Source organism: Triticum aestivum, chromosome 4D, assembly GCF_018294505.1.
Source record: "Triticum aestivum cultivar Chinese Spring chromosome 4D, IWGSC CS RefSeq v2.1, whole genome shotgun sequence".
NCBI classification, from domain to species: Eukaryota; Viridiplantae; Streptophyta; class Magnoliopsida; order Poales; family Poaceae; genus Triticum; species Triticum aestivum.
The window spans coordinates 50,465,103-50,475,907 of NC_057805.1; the positions used below are offsets into that span (position 1 = coordinate 50,465,103).

General features: G+C 43.2%; 1 protein-coding gene across 3 annotated transcripts in view; it reads right to left on the bottom strand.

Moving 5' to 3' along the window:
- Positions 1–9,341, bottom strand: part of LOC123096120 (glycosyltransferase family 92 protein RCOM_0530710) — a 24,932-nt gene extending 15,591 nt beyond the window's left edge. For all 3 annotated transcript variants that reach the window (XR_006446469.1, XR_006446467.1, XR_006446468.1), the window contains exons 1-5: positions 8,991–9,341; positions 6,429–6,564; positions 6,272–6,331; positions 6,117–6,165; positions 4,978–5,096 (exon numbers count right to left, since the gene is read on the bottom strand). The gene's annotated coding sequence lies outside the window, so the exon portion shown is untranslated. The remainder of the gene's footprint in view (positions 1–4,977; positions 5,097–6,116; positions 6,166–6,271; positions 6,332–6,428; positions 6,565–8,990) is intronic.
- Between the last annotated feature and the right edge of the window lie 1,464 nt (positions 9,342–10,805).

The following is a 10,805-nucleotide window of genomic DNA, read 5'->3' on the forward strand; positions in this document are numbered from 1 at the left end:
CCAGCATGCTCTCACCTCTCTTACCTCCATGCCGCCGTCGACACGACCCCCGAGCCTAGACCACGACCCATGCGACGGGACCCCGCTGATGCCGGCGGCGGTGCCGGGCTCCATGATCTATTCGACTTCATGTGTCGATTCATCAAGTCCGCACCAGCACTCCGCCGGGCCCCTCAGTGGGATCGGCGTCCGTATCAGCTCCTGCCTCTGCAAGTCAAGGGGTAGGCTGCTCGATCGCATCTCCAAGAGTCCCTCGCCGCCACAATGCCTGCAGTCGCGGACGGCCGTACCTGTCGACGGGAGCGGCTGAGCAGGGGACATCCCGCCGATCCGATGGCGGAAGGGCGAGATAATGGGCAAGTCTACCTCGGGTTGAATCTGGACACCAGCGAGCTCCTTGCAGTAAACCAGGTGCTGGACTTTTGCGATTTGTTTATCAGGTTTGCACTGTGTGGATCACGCCGGTCCGGCTCTCACCCCTCTCCGACCTCCATGCCGCAGTTGGGCGCTCCTCCGAAACAAGATTATCGCGTCCAGGTATATAGTCCGCCACAAAACTCTCCCGTGCAGTGGGCGTACAGAAGGTACCTTCCTCTCCTGATTTTGTATTGGCAGTGTAGTACTATGTGGTTAACTGAAAACGAAGAGTAAGCAAATTAGTTCCTGTCAGAACAACTGTAGCCGGCATCGCCGCCGTCGCTTATGGAGCTCCACACCATTCCCCAATTGTACGAGAGCATGTTCAATCTTCGCCATTCTATACTATGTGCAAATGGTCAACTCTTTTCCAAACAAGAAGATATGAGGATTAGGCATATATGCCCCATAAGGTAGCTATATTCATGTGTTGTAGTGTGGATTATGGTCACGCTCTGTCTTGGACTGCAGATAGCTAGGTTAACAAAATGGATACTCTGCATATTTTCTGAATTTTTAGTAAGGTCTACATGAATAAGGTATGCAGTACTTCTGACTTGGGGCACTGGTTAATTCTTCACATGCAGAAACGTGGAGAGATGGTGGGCTCCAAGCCCATGGTGATTTTATTGTGCTTGCAGCTTGAGATGTACTTGGTCCAAATGAAAATCATCATTTTGAAGGGTTAGTAGATGATGCTCAATGCCATAAACCTGCACCGATCGTCACTCATGTCATCTCATAGAAGTCTATTGAATTTTAATTAACTTTTGCTGTATGCTATCCATGATGTAAGTGGAGATAGGAAGTTCCAAAAAAATCCTGCACAATGGGGACGTGCACCAATGATTTGACAGGATAAGATGTTTGTGAAGTATGAAAAATTATGACCTAAGCAAAACTTTTATTTACATATATTCATACATACTTTGAATTTTAGAAACATGCATTGCACGTATATAGTTAGATCTTAATTTTCTTTATTATTCAAAATGCTTGTACCCACTAAATTTCATTTTTTTACCTTGAAGGAGTATTATATTACTATTATTTGGAATCCACCTTGATCCTCCACTTCTATTTTTCCTAGGCAACTTCGCATGGAATTAGGATCACTTAATAAGGTTCTGGTTTCTTTTTCAAATTCACTTGCTTTATGCATGAACCTATTGGTGTTGATTTGCAGTAAGAGCAAATGTAATATTGTTCTCATCAATTTCTTTCATAGCATGTGTAATGCGTTATAACATCAGTTTCATTGGATTGGAAAAGGTGATAAACATGCAACCATTCTTACTCGATGATATGAATACCTCAGGAGCAATAGTGGCATTTGTTTGCACATTAGTATTCCATTATGTAGTAAAGGATATGGTCTGGTAGTCATTCTTTATCGTTATAGTTATTGTCAAATGGTGGAATATTGCCGCCTAGCAGCTCTGGTTCATGTGTGTGTGAAAAACAATGTAAAATCATTTTTGTTGCTGTAGAATCTCATGAGTCGTATGAAAAAGAAGGCTAGGATATTTATATTTTTTAATTGTTCAGCTGCTTGTGTTACAGATCTGGGCATACCTTTTGTTTGAGATAAATTTGGGCATAAATTGTCACAAATAAATGGGTGGCGTTGGGTCAAGGTTCACGAACCCAGGGGCATCATGCTTCTTTTGAGCCACATGGGGAGAATTACATCCATGTATTAGAAAAACTAGGTGCCCGCTTAAACAGAAAAAATACAACTCTTGCTGACCGGGAGCTTCATGGTAGTGGCTAGAATTTAATCAGAGATCCATGTACAGGTTGATTGTTATGAAACCATGCGATGGAATCTTGATGTTGACAATGTCCAGAAATCTGATTCGTCAGAGACAAAATCCAACCTTAATTCCCCCATTCAGATCATGAAATATTGGGGTTAACAGTTTGCGATGTAAGATGGGTTGAGATCTGCTATACGTTAACTTTCTTTTGTTCAAATGTTTTCTTTTGTTTTGAAACCTTAATGTTTTCTGTTGTGGGGCTAACAAGCAAGAAAAAAGTTACATGCAATGAGTTCCCAATCTTGAAATATTGAAATATTGAAGCATATCTTGGAACGACGGAGTTCCCAATCTTCATGGTAGATGATGGGACACTGGATGCTGAAGTTGCTTATTGTCTCGCGTAGAACAATAGCATGTCCTTATTTTTTGCTATGTTTTGCCCATGTTGATTACGATGGCATTGTTTTGAACATTCTATCTGTGTTGATAAAAAAGGAGATGATTTGGTATGCCCTCCTTGCAGAGGATCGAGCCTGGTCGGTTGGTTCTTGGTTGGGTGTTGTTGAGACGATCCAAGCCACCAGCAATTCGAGCTTGTCTTCATGGTGTGTAATTATATTTAGGTAGACAAAATCCCCTGATGATAGCCCAAAAAGAAGATTCGGCGTGACATGGAGATAAAGTGTTGCGTGCGGCAGGAAAGAGACAAACATATTCAGAAATCCAAACCACCAGGATGACAGTTGCGAGATGGCGATTGGATGGTGCTGACACATCTTGCTAGCGAGGAGGCTGTTTGCCGAAATTGGACTTTGGATTGTTATAAAATTTCAGTTTAGACCAATTCTTGTTAAACATAACATGTTATTGTGACAACTATTATGAAAAAAATTGATTTAGATAATCAAAATGATGAAGAAATTCCTAAACTACGCACGTGCACCCTTTCCAATTCGAAGGGCTGCTTATCGGTTTTAAATCTTGAAGTTTGCACGGTCACTAATATGACCATGCTATTTTAGAGTGATAACCTTCATTTCAGGCAGTAATGAAACTTGAAATGCCAGTTGACTAACAGTTATAAACACCAAGAATACTCGTTGATGTTAATGGGAATTATGATTAGCGATGATTCATTTTATGCTCTGGTGGAACGGGTCAAGCCGATTTGCGCGGTGAGTATTGTCCGTTACTTATTTTCATACTAACTACATATATTGTTTGTGCAGGATGGATATGAGTTGAGAAAGCAGTTTTTATTATACTTGCTAAAACATCGTGGGAATGAAGCTAAAGACAACTTTCCGTATATTGTGAAAGAATTTCTTAAGCGTATAACCTAGATATTAATAATTTTATAATAGATGTTTAGTTGGAACTCCATTAAGTTTGTTACAAGGACATGCCGTTAATTTTTCTTTTTGGCAATTTACATTGCAAAAATGTACTTTAATTATTAAATAATTGTGTCTATGTTATATTGTCTGTACGTGTGAAATTTAACATGCATTATCTTTATATAACTCTTGCAAACTATTTTAAGAGCCCGTGGCAACGCACGGGCATTGTACTAGTGATCGTAATTTGTCACTTGAGAGGGTTAAAACATCACCATCATTGGGCATACGACACTTGTCAAGTCCGAAATCACCTCCCAAGCGGTTTATTCCATCACACCGATCGTGGTTCCCCCGAGCACCCTCCACAATCTAAACAAGATCGGTCGGGCATTCCTTTGGTCCACCGCCGATAAGACAACCGTGCAGAGTGCAAGATCAACTGGGAGGCCATTTGCCGACCATTTGAGTATGGTGGTCTTGGGGTGCTCAACACCAACAAATTCGTGTGTGCCACTGTTGCTAGGGTGGGCGCGTATGATGTGGGGGAGGCGCGTGGTTCCTAGGTGGCTGAGGTTCGGGCGAGCGGCGGGCTTCGTCAACCGACTCGGAGGAGGGTGTGGCTGCTCGAGGCGAAAGCCTTGCTCCGGCTCGACAGAAGCCACCAATGGTGACGCCGACGAGCACTGCTTACCTTCTTGGAGGCGTCGTGGTTCAAGGGCATCTACCTTCTCTCTCATGCTCCGAGGGAACCCTTGTTCTTGTCATCCTAGAACGAGCTATGTTCGTCGACAGAGTCAGAGTTGGCTGGTCGCTGACGTGGGTGGTTGCCTGGTTGACTGTTTGGCCTAGGCAGGCATGGGTCTCAGCCTATTGTGGCGAAGGCTAGGTTGGTGGCCCCCTGGCCCCCGATAGGGGAGTTGGAGTCGATGGCTCATAGAGGAGTGATGACGATGACATCGGATGACAACCTCGACGGTCTTTATTTCCTCAGCGAATGAGTCTTTGTGTGGGTAGTCACGTTGATCAGGTACCCTGTCTTGCGGGCATGTTGTAACGGTTTGCGTCCGGTTTTCCACAAATTAACCAGGCAACTCTCTTCTTTTCTTTAATGAATCAAGATCCTCTTGGAGTAACTCCGATATCAGGTTTGCTAAGAGTAGCTGAGAAGGTCTAGCTGTCGTGCTTAGGGTGCTTTATAGATCAAGGTGCTGTTTATTTGACCTAAAAAGAGGCAGGGAAAAGAGTAGGGCCTAAAACGTTCTCACGTATGACTACAACCCAGCTACACGAAAATCAACAGGACAGAAACGACCCTGACACCAGAGCTTGCGGGCAAGGTGAGAGAAACAACAAAAAATTGGGGCAAAACTTACAGCATGGACAAGCAAGAGAAGAACAAGGCTAAAGAAACAACCAAAAATTGGGGCAAAACTTACAGCAAGAACGCTGGGACAAACCTGGAAGGAACAATGGCAGATGCAACACAGCAGAGCATCCCTCACCCCAATTTTGCTTTGTCTAAGCTTCTCCAGCATTCTTCATAGGGATTGAGACTTCAGGGGCCTTGCCTTTCCCTCTACAAATCCACAAGATTTTGCCAACAGCATCAAAAGGGACAGCGAAATGAAGTCATATAGGACCTCAGCTAGTACAGATTACACCTCGCAAAAATAAAGCTAGTACAGATTACAAACAACTACGTATGTATCATCATAATTACACTAGAGCTAGCAGGGAAGATAGGTACAGTAAGTCATGATCAAACAGGCTGTAATTACATGAATATGGCGCTCTGATCTTGCTATTGCTATAGAGAATAACTGGTACTTCTGATCTAGAAGCTCAGAGAACATAGGCTCAAGAAACAGCAGAGGCTGACAGCTCAGTACACTAATCATTACTACACTAGTGTCAAAAATGTGTAGTGTCAAAAATGCTCTTATGTTATGGGACGGAGGGAGTACCAATTAATGACCTGCAGTCCTCAAAACCCAAATTTAGACTGAACTATATTGGCAACAAACCGACCACCGGAAAAAGTAAATACTGGCATACATGAACGGAGTAAATGGACTGTAAACAAAACAGTACATTGTGATAAAATATCTTTAATACTACCGGAAATAAATTTAAAACAGCGATCAACAGTAGCAGGTAAACTAGAAGACAGAGAAAAGGGGATTTATATTAACCTACATACATGGAAAGAGAAAATGGACTTCAAACAACAAGTCAATGAGAAAAGGTCAAATACTATAGCTGGAACTAAAATACAAAACCCCTACATACATAGACACAAATAGTTGAGGGAAAACTAGACGACAAACTAAAACCAAGAGAGAATAGGGAATTGTATTACCTACATACACAGACAGAAAACATCGAAACACAAAGAGAAAATACACCTACCTAGAATAAAAAAAGAAACAGACTGAAGACTATAAAACATATACATGCACACTCTGTATACTACTGTAAGCCTACATATTACTGAAAAATCTAGCTAATGAACATTCCCTATCTCATCGTGCAGGTACACGATACATCAAAAGCAAACAGAACTGATGAACTTTCTGCACACACAAAGACTACATACCATTTCTAGCACCAACAGATGTTTGCTTCCATTTCAGACATTTCACTTTCTGCACAGAGGAAAAAAAATGGAGCATCAGGTACACACCATACTGACTAGAATCACCGAGCCCGTAATCAAAACGAAAAACAAAGATTATAGGCTAAAAAACTCACATGGGTCGCATTGAAATCATACAAACCTTTAACAAAATTATCATCATCCATCAACAGATCCTGAAAAGGTTGCAATAAAAAGAAACTCAGTAAGCACTGCACAAAGCATGAAAACCTAGTAAACTTGGAAAAAATATCTAAAAAGACATAAATTAACCTGGGAAATAGGGTATGAATCATCTTCAGCAAAGTCATTGGGAACATTTTTTGCCTCCCGAATCATCAGTGTCAAAAGAAGATTGTATGCGAATATTCAGCTCGGAAGCCTTGCCGAGTCTACCCATTACAGTAATCTATATATTACAAGCCACAAAAAATAGAGTTCAGTTGATCTCTAACTAAGATCAACCATAAAAAGAAGAATATAAAACAATAGGAATGACACAGTGCAAAGTACGTATATGTTCCATGGCGATTATATAAAAATTACATAAGGGATACATGTCAATTACAGTAATCAAAGCACAGTACTCAAACAAGAACCTTGACTGTAAGTGCCTCAAAATTGCAACCACTAGCTACTCCATCAGCAGAAGTGATCACAAGAATGAACAGGATAATTTCAGTAGAGCATTAGTACACTCAACATATACTAATCAACCTTGTTGTTGATAAAACAGCAAGAACCTCACAGAAGGGAATACTATACTCCCTCCGATCCATATTAATTGGAGTAGCATAATTCACGAGTTACATAGAGGAGAATAACAAAGCACGACATCCAGGTGACGGTAACAAATAGAACGACAACCCAATAATTTACATCCACTAAAAGAATATAAGAGCAAGCCACAGGTAATTTGCAGTGGACATCAAATTTTACACAAAGAGCAGGGTGGTGAACATTGCTGAAAAATATATTGCATAACTGAACATTGATATTACAAAATAATCCACTGACAACATTTGATTTACTACTCGCGTAGTTCCCTGATAAAATACTGGCAACACGCCTATAGGTTACAACACCAGCATGGAAGGAAGAAACCATTTACACCACAACACATACATACATACATACATACATACATACATACATACATACAGCAGAGCACTTGTATGCAAAAACGGGATGAAAAATACATGGGGTATCACAATCATCTAAAATACACTTATTGTTGAAAACCCACATGCTCATATAGACTGACTGAATTGGAAAAATTCAAAACAAATGTTTCAATGCTTAAAAAATTCTGCGAAAAAATCCACAGTATCATATAGATGTATACTGCATACTCACAAATTTTCATAATGAAATACATGGACATGAGAGCTACACAAAAAAGACAAATTGCTGACATTGGAAAGAGTGAACAGTATACGAACTGTTCACTGTATAAACCGAACGATTTTTAGTTTTTTGTGTAGCTCACGAATCAATGTATTTTCTCTACTCTTATAAAAAACCGAGTTGGTGATGATGGTATGCCTGCCATCTTGCAATATAGACCGTCCGATCTATATCTGACGGATAGAAAGCAAACTATGGCAATTTTGCAAAAAGATACCCGCACCCCTCTCCACATTTGCAGATAAGGCCTTCCCTCGTTCATCCTTATCTCCCACAACCTCATTGTTGAGCAATTAAAAAAGGAAGCCTCTGGAACAATTTGGCATGGTGGCCGCTGCCAGCGTCGTCCATCCCCATGCCTCCGCTCAGTCCGACCACCAATCACCACCACGCCCCACTCCTGCTCACCTTATCTCTCCTCTTTCTCGAGCTATCATTAGTTTTTACACATGGTTTTACTCACGCATGGGTCAATCACAACAGGTGGCCGCTGCCAGCGTCGTCCATCCCCATGCCTCCGCTCAGTCCGACCACCAATCACCACCACGCCCCACTCCTGCTCACCTTATCTCTCCTCTTTCTCGAGCTATCATTAGTTTTTACACATGGTTTTACTCACGCATGGGTCAATCACAACAGGTGTTTTATAAAAAAAAGTGCATCTTGATGTTCCATGCAATGCACGGGCATCTTGCTAGTCTCATGAAATTTTACACATGTGTAGTATGCATCCACATGTCAATGTGGAATTGTTTCCAGAATTTTTTGAAACTTTGAAATGTTATTTTCGAATGTTTCAAAAAAAGGGCTCCATGTAGCCTGAGCACCAAAACGCCGCATTCCCACTTCACGCAGGCGCGCGAAAAATGGACAAATAGAATGGACCAGCATTTAGCCATTTACGCCATACACTTGTGAATGTAGGCTATATGTCAAAAAATAGCAAAGTTGCATCAGTGTGGCGGATGTAAAAAATGTCGATCAACTGAACATAAAAAAAAAAAAGGAATCCTAGACTTCACAAAATCAGTGCTTGTTTGAAGCAACTTGGAAACTACGCAACAAATAACTAAACAGAAACACTACCAACTCCCACCAAAGACTAAATCTAAAAATTAGAACTTAGTAATCTGCTGCCCAAAGCTAGCTCTCAATTCTCATCACTGAAGAACTGGTGAAACCATATACTCTGAGCTAGCAAATTTCCCTCTAATTCGATTAAAAATGTTACGGGATACACTCCCTCAACGTGACCGAATCATGCCGACGTACCTAGTTTGCAGTCAAATTAGTGATGAAATCTGATGAAACCAAAACAACACTAAGCGCTCAGGTGAACTAATCGCCGAATCGACTGAATCACGCAACCACTTAACACATTTCAATACCAAATCAGCAACACAACCAGCACAGCAGGGAAAGGCGCACCGGCGTGGTTGAAGCCGATCACGGAGCAGGGCGTGGCTCGGTCGTTGGAGCAGGGCCAGGTGGTGTGGTCGGCGGAGAAGGGCCGGCAGGTGCGGTGACGTCGAGGTCGCCGGGGCCGAGCCAGGCGAGGGGCGCCGACGGCCGGAGCAGGCGAGGGCCGCCGAGCAGGTACCTTGAGGTCGCCGGAGCCGAGCCAGGGGAGGCGGGCGAGCAGTGGACGTCGGGGTCAAGCCAGGGAAGGCGGCCGAGTAGAGGCCGCCAAGGTCGTGGCGGCCGAGCAGGGGAGGACAGTGGAGGTTGCGGGCGTCGGTGTAAGAGGGCCGCGGAGCGAGGGGTGGCGGAGGCAGCAAACTAGAGAGAGGGGAGAGAGGATAATTTTGACAGGGGTAATTTTGGAATACTATAAAACTGACAAGCGATTCACATTGACATTTAGGCCTCCTTTGGATTGGAGGAATTTTATAGAATATGATAGAAATTTTTTCTTCAGAGGCCTTTGGTTCGTAGAAATGGATTCCTATTTCTACGTAGGATTGGTTTAGCCTCCCTTGCTCTCTTCCCTTCCGACCTCTCTTCCTCCTTTTTTCAGCTCCTTCCATGGTCATAGCTTCTCAAATAAAGCAGTTTTTGGCTTAGATCTTTCACTTCTTGCTGCTCTTATTGTTGTCATAGTGGCCAGAGTATTGGTAGTCGGAGTTGGCTTTCTTGCGGAACCTGAGACACTACTTGCCACCATCTCAGATATGGAATTCCCCTGTTTAGTTGATTTGGTTCTCTAGTTGTAGTGGAAGAAGAGGAGAGGTGGAGGGTAGAAGATCAAGACTTCAAACAAGCTGCAAATTTGTTTCCCTCGCGGAGCTCATCAGCAACGTCGCGACTGCTGAAGCCTTGGTGCCCGCCTGAGTGCCCCTTCCTTCAGGGAGGATCTCTTTTGGCAGCTAGCAGGCGGCAGCCGGGCTTTGACACGAAACAACAGCATTCTCTGGTCGAATGGGACCTTATGGAGTTGTCAACTCCGGTTATTCATGTCGGTCGGCGAGTCAGATGAGAGGCAGTTCAACCCTAACTAGGCCTCCATGTCTTTGACTTCCGGCAACTCATCAATGGTGGTGATGTGGCGATTTTTTTGCCCCAAGTGGTTCCGTCCCAGACAGCATGAAGGTTGGTTCTATGTTGGTGTCTAGCCATAATATGCAGAGACTAGTTTGTACTTTTCAATTTTCGTTGGGTCCTTATGTAAAATGTGATTGTACTGCTTCTAGTAGTATCTAATACAGTTTGGGTCCTTCCGGACCCTTCCCGTGTCCCAAAAAATTGGAATAAAAACCGGAATGGTAGTGCTACTTTGGCTACTTGACTTTTATTAGTGTTATTCAAAACTTTCGGTTTTAACGAGTGGTATTTTGGTTATTCTCTCTTTCCTGAGATGAAAACGAATGGCATAGCAATTGAACTACTTACCGTGTTAAGGGAAGTGCTGCATTGGAAATCGATAGGCAAGGGGATTAGCAAGTACAGTGGTTTGAAAATAAATCAGCACGCGGTAGCGCAAAACAAGACTGGCGTAGAAGAACATATATGTGCTGAGCAGGCTGGGAAGAGCAGACGAGCTCTCCCTACCTTACTCGCGGTCGGGGATGGCAGTTGGTTCCGCCCCAATGGACAGTCGCTTGCTCGTGGTGCGCCCGATGGGGGAGCATCAATGGCCTCCTTCCCACCCCTCCATCTCCCTTCTCCCATTCCTCGGCTCCTTGCTGACAGCTCGCCCCCACTCCTCCACATTGTTCACCAGCAGCTCGCCTCCCCGCCCACCAC